The sequence below is a fragment of the Salmo salar genome, unplaced genomic scaffold (genome assembly GCF_905237065.1).
Source record: "Salmo salar unplaced genomic scaffold, Ssal_v3.1, whole genome shotgun sequence".
Lineage (NCBI taxonomy): Eukaryota > Metazoa > Chordata > Actinopteri > Salmoniformes > Salmonidae > Salmo > Salmo salar.
The window spans coordinates 30,980-49,826 of record NW_025549290.1 but is presented as its reverse complement, the minus strand read 5'-3'; the positions used below and the strand labels follow the sequence as shown (position 1 = coordinate 49,826).

At 52.4% G+C, this 18,847-nt stretch overlaps 5 non-coding genes and 3 pseudogenes across 5 annotated transcripts; all 8 read left to right on the top strand.

Annotated features, from left to right (window-relative positions):
- Positions 1–186, top strand: LOC123736339 (U2 spliceosomal RNA). The gene has a single exon (XR_006766065.1). It is a non-coding gene; the product is annotated as a U2 spliceosomal RNA (small nuclear RNA).
- Positions 187–718: 532 nt separating this feature from the next.
- Positions 719–835, top strand: LOC123736358 (U5 spliceosomal RNA). Its single transcript, XR_006766074.1, has one exon. It is a non-coding gene; the product is annotated as a U5 spliceosomal RNA (small nuclear RNA).
- A 5,469-nt stretch (positions 836–6,304) lies between these two features.
- On the top strand, positions 6,305–6,482 carry LOC123736347 (uncharacterized; annotated as a pseudogene).
- Positions 6,483–7,025: 543 nt separating this feature from the next.
- Positions 7,026–7,142, top strand: LOC123736357 (U5 spliceosomal RNA). The gene has a single exon (XR_006766073.1). It is a non-coding gene; the product is annotated as a U5 spliceosomal RNA (small nuclear RNA).
- A 2,590-nt stretch (positions 7,143–9,732) lies between these two features.
- On the top strand, positions 9,733–9,909 carry LOC123736345 (uncharacterized; annotated as a pseudogene).
- Positions 9,910–10,440: 531 nt separating this feature from the next.
- Positions 10,441–10,557, top strand: LOC123736356 (U5 spliceosomal RNA). The gene has a single exon (XR_006766072.1). It is a non-coding gene; the product is annotated as a U5 spliceosomal RNA (small nuclear RNA).
- Positions 10,558–13,255: 2,698 nt separating this feature from the next.
- Positions 13,256–13,430, top strand: LOC123736344 (uncharacterized; annotated as a pseudogene).
- Positions 13,431–13,981: 551 nt separating this feature from the next.
- On the top strand, positions 13,982–14,098 carry LOC123736355 (U5 spliceosomal RNA). The gene has a single exon (XR_006766071.1). It is a non-coding gene; the product is annotated as a U5 spliceosomal RNA (small nuclear RNA).
- Positions 14,099–18,847: the final 4,749 nt, after the last annotated feature.

The window sequence follows — 18,847 nt, the reverse complement described above, 5'->3', positions numbered from 1 at the left end:
ATTGATTGTATAAGATTTAAAAAAAAAAAAAATCTGTTCTTATCAGTTTAATATCTGATACGTCCCCCATCGGGGGACTACATATTAAATGGATTTTTCGAACAGGGAGTCGGAAATGGGGCTTGCTCCGTCCGGCTCCACGCATCGACCCGGTATTGCAGTACCTCCGGGAACGGTGCAACACTTTTCTCCCATTGTCAAGGAAAAAGAAATACACCAAGCTATGTAAAACAGCTAGCAGAAGAAGAGAAGGAATGAAAAAGAAGAATCATCCAAACTGAAACAAGTGCGAAGCCCCCTTCATGGGGGTCCCCGTTTTCCCGCCATTTTACTTAAAAAAAAAACCATTGGCCAGGAGAGTGTGTGTGTGTGTGTGTGTGTGTGTGTGTGTGTGTGTGTGTGTGTTTTTTGAGCCCCCCCCAAAAATACAATCACTTCACCAGGATTGTGTGTGTGTGTGTGTGTGTGTGTGTGTTTTTGAGCCCCCCCAAAAAATACAATCACTTCACCAGGATTGTGTGTGTGTGTGTGTTTGAGCCCCCCCCAAAAATACAATCACTTCACCAGGATTGTCTATCTGTCTGTCTGTCTGTCTGTCTGTCTGTGACTTTTTACCCACAGCCCTCGAAAACTTGGAAGAGTGGGTTCGGGGACCACCGCGGGGACCCGGCCTAGAGTGCACCGTGTGTGTCTCGGGCCCCGACCTCTGACTTCCATACGACTCTGGTTTCTCTTCATTACGCACAAGCCTTTCGCCTTTTACTAAAGACTTCCGTGGAGAGGAACACTTACGAGTTCAACGTATTTTTGGAAGGGCTTTGCTTCTGGCAGAGCCCGGTATCTTGTTTCAAGAGAAATTGACAGAGATGACGCCGAGACTTTTTGCTCAGGCGTTTGACTTGAAGCCGGCTGACCGACCGGCGTATTTTTTCCACTCAAAGTAGTCGCTCGGGCAATTGAGTTCAAGCCCGACGATGACTGGTGTATTTCCGGGCATTGAACAAATAGTCGCACTAGGATTAAAGAGCTAGTGACCTAACGACGCATTAGCGACTTTTAAAAAAAAACACACCCGCCTGTCACCAGGGAAGCGTTGGGTGAGGAGGAGCCAACTTTTGCCAAACCGATGAGGTCTGCCGAGGCCCCGGGAGGCCGGCGGGTGCAGGGGTCAATTTGTGGGTTATCGCTTCTCGGCCTTTTGGCTCAGATCAAGCTTGGTACCGAGGTGCCCCAGAGCTCGCTGAGTCAAAAGGTCGGAGATAGGAGGGCGGTATTTTTTGTTTTTGCTTTATTGGAAATTGTTTTTCAATACTCTTTTTTTCCACCAGCGGCTTCTTTTTTGGAAGAGAGCTTTATACCTGAGAAGATGACGCAAGAAGTACAAAGAAGAACGGTCCCTGGGATAGGGATAGCGAATACAGTAAGGTTTGCATGGAGCAACAAGGAGAAGGAGCCATTCGGGAGGGAGACGTTTGGGAGAACGGTCTTGAAAAAGATGTCAAAGATGAAGAGGTGAGGGCATTTCTCGGGAGGTATATGGATAATGTCTCAACGGCAAGGCTCCTCAGGGACTCCCTGGGGTTCTGGAATGGCAGGCGGGGTTTCCAGGCACTCCTCAGGGAGGACCCTAAGGGGCAGGATGGCTACCTCCATCCTCCTGCGATGTTCTCCCTGGGGGCTGACCGGGGGACGTTGTTTTACGCACGTCAGCCCCCGTTCTGCAGGCGTTGTATGGCCTACGGTCATATCCTCGCCTCGTGTAGCACAAAAAGTGCAGAATTTGTGGATCTGTGGAGCACGAGGCGAGGGACTGCGACGAGCCTAAGGCGTGCCACGGGTGTGGTTCATCTGCACACCTGTGGCGGGAGTGCCCGGCTCGTCAGAGGTCATACGCGTCTGCAGCTGGGGGGAGCAGGAGCGGGGGATGGGGAAGAAGAGGAGAAGGAAGGACGTCACAGGACAAGAGACAAGCACGGAAAGAAGAGGAGCAAGGAGCGACAGCAGGAGGGCAGGGGGAGAAAGAAGACACGGGAGCAGACGGAGGAGAAGAATTGAAAGGAAGAAGGGGAGTGGAGGAACGAGAGACACCGACAAGGGAGGGAGAGGTGGTGGAGGGGTGCCGGTGGCGGGGGCTGGGGAGGAGGAGGAGGGAGGGGGGTGAGGGAGTGGGGGGACAGCATGTCGAGCGCCCTCGTTGAGGAGTTGAGGGAATGGTGGAGGAGCTGGCGGAGAGGGGGGAGTGGTGTCTCTCCGCTGCCTCCAAAGCCGAAGAAGAAAGGGAAGAGGGGGAGCTCGGCATGCTGTGAGAGGGAGGGGGGTGAGGGGGGTGAGGGGGTGGCCAAGCGGGTGATGGGGAAGGGAAGAACACCTTTGACATCACTGTTTTCCTCGGCCCCCCAACAGCTGGTGGAGGGAGACTCCCAGGGCGTGGCGCTGGGCTGGGTGTCTGAGGGGGGATCTCAACTCCTGCTTGGGGAGGTGGGATCCCCTGCTCTCGACCTCAGTCCAGCTGCCTTTAGGGAGAGAGGAGAGGAGGGTGTTGGTGGGGAACCCAGTATGCAGGGAACTCCAAGGCCTAACACCATACCTGCATCCTGGGTTGGAGAGATGGAGGAGGACGGGGGGACGTCAGGAGAGGAGAAGACGTCCCCGCCGGATGAGACGAAGCAGGGGGGCATCGGGTGAGTCTCCTGTTTTTTGTTATTTTAGGGTTTTCATTTTGTTGATGTAGGGTTTAATTTCAATTTAAAGGACATTTTCTGTTAAAATTTTTAGTTTAAATGTAAGGGGTTTGAGGGATTTTGTTAAGAGGAGGGCGGTTTTTAGTTTTTTGGAAGGGGTGGGTTTTGATGTTTGTTTTTTACAGGAGGTTCACCTGAGGGATGGAGGGGATGTCATCAGGTTTAGTAGGGAGTGGGATAAGGGAGAGTCAGTTTGGGGTATAGGTGGGGTGCATTCTACGGGGGTGGGGATTTTGTTTGGGAATAGGGAGGTGAGGGTGGAGGGATCTTTTGTTGTAATGCAGGGGAGGGTGTTGGGGGTGGATGTCACTATTAGGGATAGTAGGTATAGGTTAGTGGTGGTGTATGGGCCACAGGTGGCGGCAGACAGGAGGGAGATGGTGGACTGTCTGGCGCCCCTGTGTGTCACAAATAGGCACTTGGTGATAGGAGGGGATTTCAACATAGATTTAGGGTTAGTGGGTGATAGTAGTGCAGGCGCCATCACCGGGCTAATGGCTTGCCATGGTCTGGTTGATGGAGGCCTGCACTCTACTCCGACAATGGCTGGTCCCACATGGCGCAACTCCCGGGGGTTGCGCGGAGGCTCGACTACATTTTCCTATCTAGGTCTTTGGGTCAGTTGTCTGGGCGGCTGTTGCCTGTGTCCTTCTCAGATCACGACGGGGTGCTCCTGCAGGTGGGGTCGCCAGTCTGCCTCTTCGGTAGGGGGTACTGGAAATTAGATCGGGATGTGCTGGAGGAGCAAGCTTTCGTTGACACCTTTTTGGTTTCTTTCGGGGGCTTGAAGGCCTCCGGTCCATGTGCGAGGGGGTGTTAGAGTGGTGGGATTTAGTTAAGGTAAGGATTAGGGCTTTTATAATAGGATATTGTAAGAGGAAAAAAAGGGAGGAAAGGAGGGAGGTGGATTGTATCCAAAGGTTGCTCGAACTCGAGTACGAGGCAGGCAACCTCGGCGGGTCGTTTGACTGGGAGAGATCCACTGACCTGAAGGCGCAGCTCAGGGAGCTGCAGGAGCGGAAGGCTCGAGCTTTCCTGGAGCGTGCGCATAATGGCTTTCTAGAACATAATGAGACTTGTTCCGCTATGTTCTTTAAGTCGGTTAGGGCCAGACAGAGTAGGAAGATAATGCATGGGGTGAGGAAAGAAGATGGTAGCATAGTTAGAAAACCGGAGGAAATGGTCAGGGTAACAACTGATCATTTCCGAGGTTTATTTAAAGAGAGGGTAATAGATGTAGAGCAGGGAAATGTGTTTTTAGAACACTTGTCCGGCGATTGCCGGAGGACATTAGAGATGTGATGGAGGCTCAGATCTCCCTCGAGGAGGTTGAGAGTGCTCTCAGGAGGATGGGAAAAGGGAAGGTGCCTGGGATGGATGGGCTGCCGGCCGAGTTTTACCTCAAGTTTTGGGGTATACTTGGACCAGTGGTCCTCGAAGTCTTGAAGGCCATCCTTGAGACGGGGTCCCGGGGGATCAATGGCGGTCGGTGTGCTGTCACTTCTTTATAAGAAGGGGGGAAGCAACTGACCTTGGCAACTGGCGGCCGTTGACCATGCTGTGCGTAGATTACAAGCTACTTGCAAAGGTTTTAGCAGACCGGTTACGCACAGCCCTTCCCTACGTCGTCCATGAGGATCAGACGTGCGGGGTAGAGGGTCGCTCGATCAGATGGAACCTACAGTTGATCAGGGACTCCATCGCTTGGGTAGAAGATAGGGGGCTGCCTTTAATGGTAGCAGCGCTAGATCAGGCGAAAGCCTTTGATCGCGTGAATAGATCCTTTCTATTCAGGGTGTTAGGTAGATTAGGATTTGGGGAAAAGTTTATAGGATGGATCCGTACTTTATATGTCGGAGCGGGGTGCCGAGTTAGCGTAAACAGTCACTTAGGTGACGTTTTTGACCTCTCGTCTGGGGTCAGGCAGGGATGCCCGCTCTCGGCTCTCCTTTTCGTTCTGTACATGGAGCCTCTGGGGGCTGCCATTAGGGCAGACACAGGGGTGGAGGGATTGCTGATACCTGGAAGTGGCGGTCACCGTGTCAGAGTTGACGCAGTACGCCGACGACACCTCCTTGCTGCTTTGCAAGGACTCGTGCCTGACAAGGTCCCTTGCCATCATTGGGGACTTCACCCAAGCGTCGGGAGCGGTTCTTAACCACGTGAAGTCTTCCGTTAAGTTTTTCGGAAGATGGAGTGGTAGGACGGATGTGCCCGGAGGGTTATCTCTCTGTAACGGGGCCCTGAGGATTCTCGGGGTCCATTTTGAGACCTCCGGCTCAGCGACGCTGAACTGGAACATGCGCATCGCAGTGGTACAGAGGAAGCTAGCGATGTGGAGGGCTAGGTCTTTGTCTTTTTTAGGCAAGGTCCTGGTTCTAAAGGTGGATGTATTGCCATCTCTATTGTACTTGGCGTACATCTACCCATTGCCGGCTTGCCTGAGGAGGCATCTAGTGAGGCTGGTGTTTCAGTTCATGTGGGGTGGCAGGTACGAGTGGGTCGCCAGGGCACGCATGATCTGTCCCATCGGGGAGGGAGGTAGGGGGTACCACATCTCCCCCTCAAGCTGGACGCAATTTTTGTTTCTTTTCTGTTGACGGAGCTTGCTCAGTCAGTACTACACCCGTCCGGTTACCTCCTGCGGGTGTTCTTCTCGTATCAGGCGAGAAGCGTAATGGTGTGGTCTAACACGGGTCCTCGGGCGGAACAGCTGCCGTGGCACTTTGGCCATGCGGCCAAGTGGCTGCGTGCACACCCCGAGGTTGAAGTCGCCCGAGTAGGTTTAGACCACAGGCACCTGTACGAGGAGGTCAGGCGGGCAGTAAGTCCAGCACCTGTGGTGGGCATCCCGGCGGTGGTCTGGGAGGGGAGTGCAGGCGCGGGGTCTAGACAGCAGGCTCAAGGACCTGAATTGGTTGAGCCTCCACAAGTGTTTGCCGGTACGCTCCACCATGTACCGGCATAGCTTGGCGCGATCCCCCACCTGTCCAAGACTTTCTTGTGGCAGGGAGGAGACTGTGCGCCATGTCTTTTGGGACTGTGCCATTGCCGGAGTAGTATGGGCAAAGGCACGGGTGTTGTTAGGAAGGGTTAGAGGGGATTTTGTTTTGACTTGGGCTAGGTTAGAGAGAGAGGTGTAGGGAGAGCGAGGGGACGGATAGGGATAGGTTTCTGCTCTGGCTTCTCATGAGCCTCTTTAAGCGAGGGCTGTGGGAAGCCAGGCAGAACATGGTCAAGACAGGGAGAGATTGGGGGGTGGAAGGAATAGTGAGGAGGGTGGAAGGAGATTTGAGGGGGAGGATGAAGAGGGAGGAGACGAAGTGGGGGCAGCATGCTGCCCGGAAGAGAAGGAAGGGGGATTAGGGCTGGGGTTATTTTAGATTAGGGACGGGAAGATAGGGAAAGTTAGTGTTTAGGATGACGGGGAGGGCTGATGCTCCCCTGAGTTTTTTGTTTTGGGTTTTCGTTTGGTTTGTGAATTAAAAATGCCATTATTATTTGCGTTTGAATGGAGTGTATGATTTTGTGTTGTATTGTATGAATGGCATTGAATGTAATAAATTATTTTTCTAAAAAAAATAAAAAAATCTGTTCTTATCAGTTTAATATCTGATACGTCCCCATCGGGGGACTACATATTAAATGGATTTTTCGAACAGGGAGTCGGAAATGGGGCTTGCTCGTCCGCTCCACGCACCGACCGGGTATTGCAGTACCTCCGGGAACGGTGCAACACTTTTCTCCCATTGTCAAGGAAAAAGAAATACACCAAGCTATGTAAAACAGCTAGCAGAAGAAGAGAAGGAATGAAAAAGAAGAATCATCCAAACTGAAACAAGTGCGAAGCCCACTTCATGGGGGTCCCCGTTTTCCCGCCATTTTACTTAAAAAAAAAACATTGGCCAGGAGAGTGTGTGTGTGTGTGTGTGTGTGTGTGTGTGTGTGTGTGTGTGTGTGTGTGTTTTTGAGCCCCCAAAAAATACAATCACTTCACCAGGATTGTGTGTGTGTGTGTGTGTGTGTGTGTGTTTTTGAGCCCCCCCAAAAATACAATCACTTCACCAGGATTGTGTGTGTGTGTGTGTTTTGAGCCCCCCCCAAAAATACAATCACTTCACCAGGATTGTCTATCTGTCTGTCTGTCTGTCTGTCTGTCTGTCTGTCTGTGACTTTTTACCCACAGCCCTCGAAAACTTGGAAGAGTGGGTTCGGGGACCACCCGCGAGGACCCGGCCTAGAGTGCACCGTGTGTGTCTCGGGCCCCGACCTCTGACTTCCATACGACTCTGGTTTCTCTTCATTACGCACAAGCCTTTCGCCTTTTACTAAAGACTTCCGTGGAGAGGAACACTTACGAGTTCAACGTATTTTTGGAAGGGCTTTGCTTCTGGCAGAGCCCGGTATCTTGTTTCAAGAGAAATTGACAGAGATGACGCCGAGACTTTTGCTCAGGCGTTTGACTTGAAGCCGGCTGACCGACCGGCGTATTTTTTCCACTCAAAGTAGTCGCTCGGGCAATTGAGTTCAAGCCCGACGATGACTGGTGTATTTGCCGGGCATTGAACAAATAGTCGCACTAGGATTAAAGAGCTAGTGACCTAACGACGCATTAGCGACTTTTAAAAAAAACACACCCGCCTGTCACCAGGGAAGCGTTGGGTGAGGAGGAGCCAACTTTTGCCAAACCGATGAGGTCTGCCGAGGCCCCGGAGACCGGCGGGTGCAGGGGTCAATTTGTGGGTTATCGCTTCTCGGCCTTTTGGCTCAGATCAAGCTTGGTACCGAGGTGCCCCAGAGCTCGCTGAGTCAAAAGGTCGGAGGATAGGAGGGGCGGTATTTTTGTTTTAGTTGGTTAGAATCTCTTTTGGGATTCTATTTGACAAGGTACTTTTGGGTTTTCCTTCTTTTTGAAAAGAGCAAGAGCAATATCGAGTGTGTCATTCTCCGGGAGGAGATGGCACGGAACACCACGTATACGTCGGTCCCTGGGATTGGACTTGCTAACACTATACGTTTTGCATGGAAGGAGAAAGATATGGAACCGTTGGGAAGGGAGGCATTCGGAAGGACCCTGCTGATGGGAGTGCTCAATTTGGGGGTAAAGGATGTGTTTTGCCTCCAGGAGAACCCTTTGGAGGTCGCCTACGACGTAACGTTTTATACAGAGGAGAAGCACGAGGAAATAATGCGGAAGGTGAAAGAAGTGGAGAAAGAGAGGCCCATGTGTCATTACATGGTGAAAAGCTTGGTGAAGAATAGTTTTAGGTTGGTAACAGTTATCATGTATAACCCCATGTAAAGGACGAGGAGGTGAGGTCTTTCCTGGGGAAATACATGGACAATATATCCTCAGCGAGGCATCTCAAGGACTCCATTGGATTTTGGAATGGGAGGAGAAGTTTTCAAGCTCTCCTTAGAGAGGATCCGAAAGGCCTGGGAGGCTGCCTCCATCCTCCGGCTATGTTCTCCTGGGGGCTGACCGGGGGACGTTGCATTATGCCCGTCAGCCTCCGTTCTGCAGGCGTTGTATGGCCTATGGTCATATCCTCGCCTCGTGCGGCACAAAGAAGTGCAGGTATTGTGGATCTGCGGAGCACGAGGCGAGGGACTGTGACGCGCCGAAGGCATGTCACGGGTGTGGTATGTTAACGCACCTGTGGCGTGAATGCCCGGCGCGTCAGAGGTCATACGCGTCTGCAGCTGGGGGGGAGCGAGAGCCGAGGATGGGGGTAGAAGAGGAGGGGACAAAGAGCCAGGAACAGGGACGGAGGAAAGGGACGCACGGCGGGAGAAGGAAGGAACGACAGCAGGAGCAGAAGAAGAAAAGGAAGAAGTGGACACGGTGGAATCGGAGGGGCGGGAGGCTGAAGGGCAGGAGGCTGAAGGAGAGAAGGAGCAGGAGGAGGAAGGAGATAAGAGAGTGGAGGGGTCGGAGAAGACAGCGGTGGAGAAGGAGACGGAGAAGGAAACAGAGAGGGAGGAGATAGAGAAGACGGCGGTGGAGAAGAAAGAGACAGAAAGGAAGGAGACAGGGAAGAAGGTGGTGGAGAAGAAAGAGACAGAAAGGAAGGAGACAGGGAAGAAGGTGGTGGAGAAGAAAGAGACAGAAAGGAAGGAGACAGGGCAGAAGGTGGTGGAGAAGAAAGAGACAGAAAGGAAGGAGACAGGGAAGAAGGTGGTGGAGAAGAAAGAGACAGAAAGGAAGGAGACAGGGAAGAAGGTGGTGGAGAAGAAAGAAACAGAAAGGGAGGAGAAAGAGAAGGCAGTGGTGGCGGGACCAGTAGGAGAAGGAGTGAAGGAGTGGGGGGACAGTAAAGAGGTGAGATCACGGGTGGAGGAGCTGAGGGGAGATGGTGGGGGGCTGCCGGACAATATGAACGAAGCGAGGGGGGACTGACGGACGAGAAGGATGTTCCTGGCTGCGTCCTCCACCTATAAAGAGGCCAAAGAAGGGGAGCGACCGGACAGCAGGAGGAAGAAGGGTGGTAAAAGGGGGTGGGGGAAGGGCAGGAAGGAGAGGTTGCAGGGCCCTCGTGGGCTCCCTCTTCTTCGTGTTCTTTACACCCCTGGCAGAGCTGGACCTACCAGGCATGGCCAAGGAATGGGGAATGGAGGAAGGAGAAAGTTTCCTGTTTGGGGACATGGGGTGCTCGAGCCGGAGCCGGAGGAGGGGGTGGTGGATTTGAGTGGGGGCACAAGACACAGAGTGTGGGTGTGCCGGGTATTGGTGGTGTTTCCAGGAGAGGGGATGGCGGCCGACGGGGAGCGTCAGGAGTGGAGAGGGCGTCCCCGTCGGTCGGGATGGGGTGAGTTTTCGTTGATTTTTTGGTGTGGGTTTTGGTTTGTAGATGGGAAGGGGAGGGAAAATGCTCCCATGACTTTTGGTTTTTGGGTTTGGTTATTATTGAATAGTTTTGAAATGTTTAATGGAATTTGTGTTTGAATTGATTGATTTGTATAAGATTTTGTTGGGTTTTGAACGTAATAAATATATTTTATAAAAAAAAAATAAATCTGTTCTTATCAGTTTAATATCTGATACGTCCCCCATCGGGGGACTACATATTAAATGGATTTTTCGAACAGGGAGTCGGAAATGGGGCTTGCTCCGTCCGCTCCACGCATCGACCGGTATTGCAGTACCTCCGGGAACGGTGCAACACTTTTCTCCCATTGTCAAGGAAAAGAAATACACCAAGCTATGTAAAACAGCTAGCAGAAGAAGAGAAGGAATGAAAAAGAAGAATCATCCAAACTGAAACAAGTGCGAAGCCCCTTCATGGGGGTCCCCGTTTTCCCGCCATTTTACTTAAAAAAAACATTGGCCAGGAGAGTGTGTGTGTGTGTGTGTGTGTGTGTGTGTGTGTGTGTGTGTGTGTGTGTGTGTTTTTGAGCCCCCAAAAATACAATCACTTCACCAGGATTGTGTGTGTGTGTGTGTGTGTGTGTGTGTTTTGAGCCCCCAAAAAATACAATCACTTCACCAGGATTGTGTGTGTGTGTGTTTTTGAGCCCCCCAAAAATACAATCACTTCACCAGGATTGTCTATCTGTCTGTCTGTCTGTCTGTCTGTCTGTCTGTGACTTTTTACCCACAGCCCTCGAAAACTTGGAAGAGTGGGTTCGGGGACCACCCGCGGGGACCCGGCCTAGAGTGCACCGTGTGTGTCTCGGGCCCCGACCTCTGACTTCCATACGACTCTGGTTTCTCTTCATTACGCACAAGCCTTTCGCCTTTTACTAAAGACTTCCGTGGAGAGGAACACTTACGAGTTCAACGTATTTTTGGAAGGGCTTTGCTTCTGGCAGAGCCCGGTATCTTGTTTCAAGAGAAATTGACAGAGATGACGCCGAGACTTTTTGCTCAGGCGTTTGACTTGAAGCCGGCTGACCGACCGGCGTATTTTTTTCCACTCAAAGTAGTCGCTCGGGCAATTGAGTTCAAGCCCGACGATGACTGGTGTATTTGCCGGGCATTGAACAAATAGTCGCACTAGGATTAAAGAGCTAGTGACCTAACGACGCATTAGCGACTTTTAAAAAAAAACACACCCGCCTGTCACCAGGGAAGCGTTGGGTGAGGAGGAGCCAACTTTGCCAAACCGATGAGGTCTGCCGAGGCCCCGGGAGCCGGCGGGTGCAGGGGTCAATTTGTGGGTTATCGCTTCTCGGCCTTTTGGCTCAGATCAAGCTTGGTACCGAGGTGCCCCAAAGCCCGCTGAGCCAAAAGGTCGAAGGAAGCCCGGAGGGAGGAAAGTTTTTGTTTTTGAGTCACTTTTTGAAGAGAGCCTTATTTTCTGTAAGGAATGGAGGGAAATGAGCGGACCAGGTCGGTTCCGGGGATCGGATTGGCCAACACGTTGAGATTCGTGTGGAAGGACAAAGCGGTGGAGCAATTTGGGAGGGAGACATTCGGGAGAACTATCTTGATGGGTGCGCTCAAGATTGGAGTAAAGGATGTCTTCTGCCTCCAGGGGAATCCAATAGAGGGAGGTTTTGATGTGACATTGTACACAGAAAAACAACATGAGGACACGATGCAGAAGGCAAGGGAATTGGAGGAAGTGAAGCCTATGTGCTTCTATGCAGTGACGAACCTGGCGAAGACAAATTTTAGAGTGGTGACGGTTACGATGTATAACCCATACGTGAAAGAAGAAGAGGTGAGGACCTTCCTGGGGAGGTATATGGATAACATCTCCTCAGGAAGGCTCCTCAAGGATTCACTCGGGTTTTGGACTGGGAGGAGAGCATATCAAGCTCTTCTCAGGGAAGACCCAAAGGGCCTGGGAGGCTACCTCCATCCTCCGGCTATGTTCTCCCTGGGGGGCTGACCGGGGGACATTGTATTATGCCCGTCAGCCTCCGTTTTGCAGGCGTTGTATGGCCTATGGTCATATCCTCGCCTCGTGCAGTACAAAGAAGTGCAGGTACTGTGGATCTGCGGAGCACGAGGCGAGGGACTGTGACGCGCCGAAGGCATGTCACGGGTGTGGCATGCTAACGCACCTGTGGCGTGAATGCCCGGCGCGTCAGAGGTCATACGCGTCTGCAGCTGGGGGGAGCGAGAGCCGGGATGGGGGAAGAAGAGGAGGGGACAAAGAAACAAGAACTGGCACAGAGGAAAAGGACACACGAGCGGGAGAAGAAGGACAGAGCGACAGTAGAAGAAGAAGAGGAAAAGGAAGAAGTGGACATGGTGGAATCGGAGGGGCGGGAGGCTGAAGGAGAGGAGGAGCAGGAGGCTGAAGGAGAGAAGGAGCAGGAGGAGGAAGGAGATAAGAGAGTGGAGGGGTCGGAGAAGACGGCGGTGGAGAAGGAGATGGAGAAGGGAACAGAGAGGGAGGAGATAGAGAAGACGGAGGTGGAGAAGAAAGAGACAGAAAGGAAGGAGACAGGGAAGAAGGTGGTGGAGAAGAAAGAGACAGAAAGAAAGGAGACAGGGAAGAAGGTGGTGGAGGAGAAAGAGACAGAAAGAAAGGAGACTGGGAAGACGGCGGTGGAGAAGAAAGAGATAGAAAGGAAGGAGACAGGGAAGAAGGTGGTGGAGGAGAAAGAGACAGAAAGGAAGGAGAGAGGGAAGAAGGTGGTGGAGGAGAAAGAGACAGAAAGGAAGGAGACAGGGAAGAAGGTGGTGGAGGAGAAAGAGACAGAAAGGAAGGAGACAGGGAAGAAGGTGGTGGAGAAGAAAGAGACAGAAAGGAAGGAGACAGGGAAGAAGGTGGTGGAGAAGAAAGAGACAGAAAGGGAGGAGAAAGAGAAGGCAGTGGTGGCGGGACCAGTAGGAGAAGGAGTGAAGGAGTGGGGGGACAGTAAAGAGGTGAGATCACGGGTGGAGGAGCTGAGGGAGATGGTGGGGGGCTGCCGGACAATATGAATGAAGCGAGGGGGGTTTGACGGACGAGAAGATGTTCCCTGGCTGCGCCCTCCACCAATAAAGAGACCTAAGAAGGGGAGCGCCGGAAAGCAGGAGGAAGAAGGGTGGTAAAAGGGTGGTGGTGAAGGAAGGGCAAGGGGGAGAGGATGCTGGGCCCTCGTGGGCTCCCTCTTCTTCCTGTTCCTTTACACCCCTGGCAGAGCTGGACCTCCCAGGCATGGCCCAGGATTGGGCGATGGAGGAAGGAGCAAGTTTTCTGTTTGGGGGCATGGGGTGCTCGGGTCTGAGTTCGGAGGAGGGCCGGGTGGTGGATTTGAGTGGGGGCACAAGACACAGAGTGTGGGTGTGCCGGGAATTGTTTTTGTTTCTAGGGGAGAGGGATGGTGGCCGACGGTGGAGCGTCAGGAGTGGAGGAGGCGTCCCCGTCGGTCGGGAAGTATAGGGTGAGTGTTTAATTTTGGTTATTTGTATGTGTATGGGTTTTGGTTTGTAGGTGGGAAGGGGAGGGTAGATGCTCCCATGACGTTTTGGTTTTTGGGTTTGGTTATTATTGAATAGTTTTGAAATGTTTAATGGAATTTGTGTTTGAATTGATTGATTGTATAAGATTTTTGTTGGGTTTTGAACGTAATAAATATATTTTATAATAAAAAAAAATCTGTTCTTATCAGTTTAATATCTGATACGTCCCCCATCGGGGGACTACATATTAAATGGATTTTTCGAACAGGGAGTCGGAAATGGGGCTTGCTCCGTCCGCTCCACGCATCGACCGGTATTGCAGTACCTCCGGGAACGGTGCAACACTTTTCTCCCATTGTCAAGGAAAAAGAAATACACCAAGCTATGTAAAACAGCTAGCAGAAGAAGAGAAGGAATGAAAAAGAAGAATCATCCAAACTGAAACAAGTGCGAAGCCCCCTTCATGGGGGTCCCCGTTTTCCGCCATTTTACTTAAAAAAATAAATAAAAAACATTGGCCAGGAGAGTGTGTGTGTGTGTGTGTGTGTGTGTGTGTGTGTGTGTGTGTGTGTGTGTGTGTTTTGAGGCCCCCAAAAAAATACAATCACTTCACCAGGATTGTGTGTGTGTGTGTGTGTGTGTGTGTGTTTTGAGCCCCCCAAAAAATACAATCACTTCACCAGGATTGTGTGTGTGTGTGTTTTTTGAGCCCCCAAAAATACAATCACTTCACCAGGATTGTCTATCTGTCTGTCTGTCTGTCTGTCTGTCTGTCTGTCTGTCTGTGACTTTTTACCCACAGCCCTCGAAAACTTGGAAGAGTGGGTTCGGGGACCACCCGGGGACCCGGCCTAGAGTGCACCGTGTGTGTCTCGGGCCCCGACCTCTGACTTCCATACGACTCTGGTTTCTCTTCATTACGCACAAGCCTTTCGCCTTTTACTAAAGACTTCCGTGGAGAGGAACACTTACGAGTTCAACGTATTTTTGGAAGGGCTTTGCTTCTGGCAGAGCCCGGTATCTTGTTTCAAGAGAAATTGACAGAGATGACGCCGAGACTTTTGCTCAGGCGTTTGACTTGAAGCCGGCTGACCGACCGGCGTATTTTTTCCACTCAAAGTAGTCGCTCGGGCAATTGAGTTCAAGCCCGACGATGACTGGTGTATTTGCCGGGCATTGAACAAATAGTCGCACTAGGATTAAAGAGCTAGTGACCTAACGACGCATTAGCGACTTTTAAAAAAAAACACACCCGCCTGTCACCAGGGAAGCGTTGGGTGAGGAGGAGCCAACTTTTGCCAAACCGATGAGGTCTGCCGAGGCCCCCGGGGGCCCGGCGGGTGCAGGGGTCAATTTGTGGGTTATCGCTTCTCGGCCTTTTGGCTCAGATCAAGCTTGGTACCGAGGTGCCCCAGAGCTCGCTGAGTCAAAAGGTCGAAGGAAGGCAGGAGGGAGGAAGTTTTTTTTTGTTTACAGGAATCGGATTTATCCGATGTCTTTTTTTCCATTGGCTTCTATTTAAGAGAGCTTTTTTTTCCCTTGACAAGATGGAGAGAAACACACTGAACAGGACGGTTCCGGGAGTTGGAATGGCAAACACTGTCAGATTTGCCTGGAAAGACAAGGAGGTCGAGCAATTTGGGAGAGAGACATTTGCAAGAAACGTCCTGATGGGAAGCCTGAAGTTGACGGTAAAAGATGTCCTCTGCCTCCAGGGTAACCCGATGGAGAGGGCATATGATGTGACCTGCTACACGGAGGGAAAACATGATGAAATCATGAAGAAAGTGAAGGCGGTGGAGGGAGAAAGGCCTATGTGTCTTTATGAAGTTACTAGCCTGGCAAGGAACAGCTTCAGGGTAGTAACTGTAACAATGTATAACCCGCATGTGAAGGATGAAGAGGTGAGGGCTTTCCTGGGGAGGTATATGGACAAGGTCTCCTCAGGGAGGCTCATAAGGGACTCCCTGGGGTTTTGGACTGGGAGGAGAGGATTTCAGGCCCTGCTCAGGGAGGACCCTAAGGGACAGGGTGGTTACCTCCATCCCCCTGCGATGTTCTCCCTGGGGGCTGACAGGGGGACGTTGTTTTACGCACGTCAGCCCCCGTTCTGCAGGCGTTGTATGGCCTACGGTCATATCCTCGCCTCGTGCAGCACAAAAAGTGCAGAATTTGTGGATCTGCGGAGCACGAGGCGAAGGACTGCGACGAGCCTAAGGCGTGCCACGGGTGTGGCTCGTCAGCACACCTGTGGCGGGAGTGCCCGGCTCGTCAGAGGTCATACGCGTCTGCAGCTGGGGGGGGAGCAGGAGCGGGGGATGGGGGAAGAAGAGGGGAAGGAAGGACATCACAGGAAAAGGACAAGAGACAAGAACGGAAAGAAGAGGAGCAAGGAGGCGACAGCAGGAGGGCAGGGGAGAAAGAAGACACGGGAGCAGAAAAAGGAGAAGATTTGAAAGGAAGAAAGGAAGTGGAGGAGCGAGAGACACCGACAAGGGAGGGAGAGGTGGTGGAGGGGGTGCCGGTGGCGGGGGCTGGGGAGGAGGAGGAGGGAAGGGGGGTAAGGGAGTGGGGGGACAGCATGTCGAGCGCCCTAGTTGAGGAGTTGAGGGGAATGGTGGAGGAGCTGGCGGAGAGGGGGAGTGGTGTCTCTCCGCTGCCTCCAAAGCAAAAGAAGAAAGGGAAGAGGGGGAGCTCGGCATGCTGTGAGAGGGAGGGGGGTGAGGGGGGGGAGGGGGTGGCCAAGCGTGTGATGGGGGAGGGAAGAACACCGTTGGCATCGCTGTTTGCCTCAGCCCCACAACAGCTGGTGGAGGGAGACTCCCAGGGCGTGGCGCTGGGCTGGGTGTCTGAGGGGGGATCTCAACTCCTGCTTGGGGAGGTGGGATCTCCTGCTCTCGACCTCAGTCCAGCTGCCTTTAGGGAGAGAGGAGAGGAGGGTGTTGGTGGGGAACCCAGGATGCAGGGAACTCCAAGGCCTAACACCATACCTGCATCCTGGGTTGGAGAGATGGAGGAGGACGGGGGGACGTCAGGAGAGGAGAAGACGTCCCCGCCGGAGGAGGAGAAGCAGGGGAGCATCGGGTGAGTCTCCTGTTTTTTGTTGGTTTTGGGTTTAAGTCTGTTGAAATAAGGGTTTTTGGTTTTTAAATAAAAATTTCTGTTAAATTTTTTAGTTTAAATGTAAGGGGTTTGAGGGATTTTGTTAAGAGGAGGGCGGTGTTTAGTTTTTTGGAAGGGGTGGGTTTTGATGTTTGTTTTTTACAGGAGGTTCACCTGAGGGATGGAGGGGATGTCATCAGGTTTAGGAGGGAGTGGGATAAGGGGGAGTCAGTTTGGGGTATAGGTGGGGTGCATTCTACAGGGGTGGGGATTTTGTTTGGGAATAGGGAGGTGAAGGTGGAGGGCACGTTTGTTGTGATGCAAGGGAGGGTTATGGGGGTGGATGTCACTTTTAGGGATAGTAGGTATAGGTTAGTGGTGGTGTATGGGCCACAGGTGGCGGCAGACAGGAGGGAGATGGTGGACTGTCTGACGCCCCTGTGTGTTACAAATAGGCACTTAGTGATAGGGGGGATTTTAATATAGATTTAGGGTTAGCGGGGATAGTAGTGCAGGCGCCATCACCGGGCTAATGGCTTGCCATGGTCTGGTTGATGGAGGCCTGCACTCTACTCCGACAATGGCTGGTCCCACATGGCGCAACTCCCGGGGGGTTGCGCGGAGGCTCGACTACATTTTCCTATCTAGGTCTTTGGGTCAGTTGTCTGGGCGGCTGTTGCCTGTGTTCTTCTCAGATCACGACGGGGTGCTCCTGCAGGTGGGGTCGCCAGTCTGCCTCTTCGGTAGGGGGTACTGGAAATTAGATCGGGATGTGCTGGAGGAGCAAGCTTTCGTTGACACCTTTTTGGTTTCTTTCGGGGCTTGAAGGCCTCCGGTCCATGTGCGAGGGGTGTTAGAGTGGTGGGATTTAGTTAAGGTAAGGATTAGGGCTTTTATAATAGGATATTGTAAGAGGAAAAAAGGGAGGAAAGGAGGGAGGTGGATCGTATCCAAAGGTTGCTCGAACTCGAGTACGAGGCAGGCAACCTCGGCGGGTCGATTGACTGGGAGAGATCCACTGACCTGAAGGCGCAGCTCAGGGAGCTGCAGGAGCGGAAGGCTCGAGCTTTCCTGGAGCGTGCGCATAATGGCTTTCTAGAACATAATGAGACTTGTTCCGCTATGTTCTTTAAGTCGGTTAGGGGCAGACAGAGTAGGAAGATAATGCATGGGGTGAGGAAAGAAGATGGTAGCATAGTTAGAAAACCGGAGGAAATGGTCAGGGTGACAACTGATCATTTCCGAGGTTTATTTAAAGAGAGGGTAATAGATGTAGAGCAGGGAAATGTGTTTTTAGAACACTTGTCCCGGCGATTGCCGGAGGACATTAGAGATGTGATGGAGGCTCAGATCTCCCTCGAGGAGGTTGAGAGTGCTCTCAGGAGGATGGGAAAAGGGAAGGTGCCTGGGATGGATGGGTTGCCGGCCGAGTTTTACCTCAAGTTTTGGGGTATACTTGGACCAGTGGTCCTCGAAGTCTTGAAGGCCATCCTTGAGACGGGGGTCCCGGGGGATCAATGGCTGTCGGTGTGCTGTCACTTCTTTATAAGAAGGGGGAAGCAACTGACCTGGGCAACTGGAGGCCATTGACCATGCTGTGTGTAGACTATAAGCTACTTAGCAAAGGTCTTAGCAGACCGGTTGCGCACAGCCCTTCCCTACGTCGTCCACGAGGATCAGACGTGTGGGGTAGAGGGACGCTCTATTAGGTGGAACCTTCAGTTGATCAGGGACTCCATCGCTTGGGTAGAAGATAGAGGGCTGCCTTTAATGGTAGCAGCGCTAGATCAGGCGAAAGCCTTTGATCGCGTGAATAGATCCTTTCTATTCAGGGTGTTAGGCAGATTAGGATTTGGGGAGAAGTTTATAGGATGGATCCGTACTTTATATGTCGGAGCGGGGTGCCGGGTTAGCGTTAACAGTCACTTAGGTGACGTTTTTGACCTCTCGTCTGGGGTCAGGCAGGGATGCCCGCTCTCGGCTCTCCTCTTCGTTCTGTACATGGAGCCTCTGGGGGCTGCCATTAGGGCAGACACAGGGGTGGAGGGCTTGCTGATCCCTGGAAGTGGCGGTCTCCGTGTCAAGTTGACACAGTACGCCGACGACACCTCCTTGCTGCTTTGCAAGGACTCGTGCTTGACAAGGTCCCTTGCCATTATTGGGGACTTCACCCGAGCGTCGGGGCGGTTCTGAACCACGCGAAGTCTTCCGTCAAATTTTTCGGAAGATGGAGTGGTAGGACGGATGTGCCCGGAGGGTTATCTCTCTGTAACGGGGCCCTGAGGGTTCTCGGGGTCCACTTTGAGACCTCCGGCTCAGCGACGCTGAACTGGAACATGGGCATCGCAGTGGTACAGAGGAAGCTAGCAATGTGGAGGGCTAGGTCTTTGTCCTTTTTAGGCAAGGTCCTGGTTCTCAAGGTGGATGTACTGCCATCTCTTTTGTATTTGGCGTACATCTACCCATTGCCGGCTTGTCTGAGGAGGCCTCTAGTGAGGCTAGTGTTTCAGTTCATGTGGGGTGGCAGGTACGAGTGGGTCGCCAGGGCACGCATGATCTGTCCCATCGGGGAGGGAGGTAGGGGGGTACCACATCTCCCCCTCAAGCTGGACGCAATTTTTGTTTCTTTTCTGTTAACGGAGCTTGCTCAGCCGGTACTACA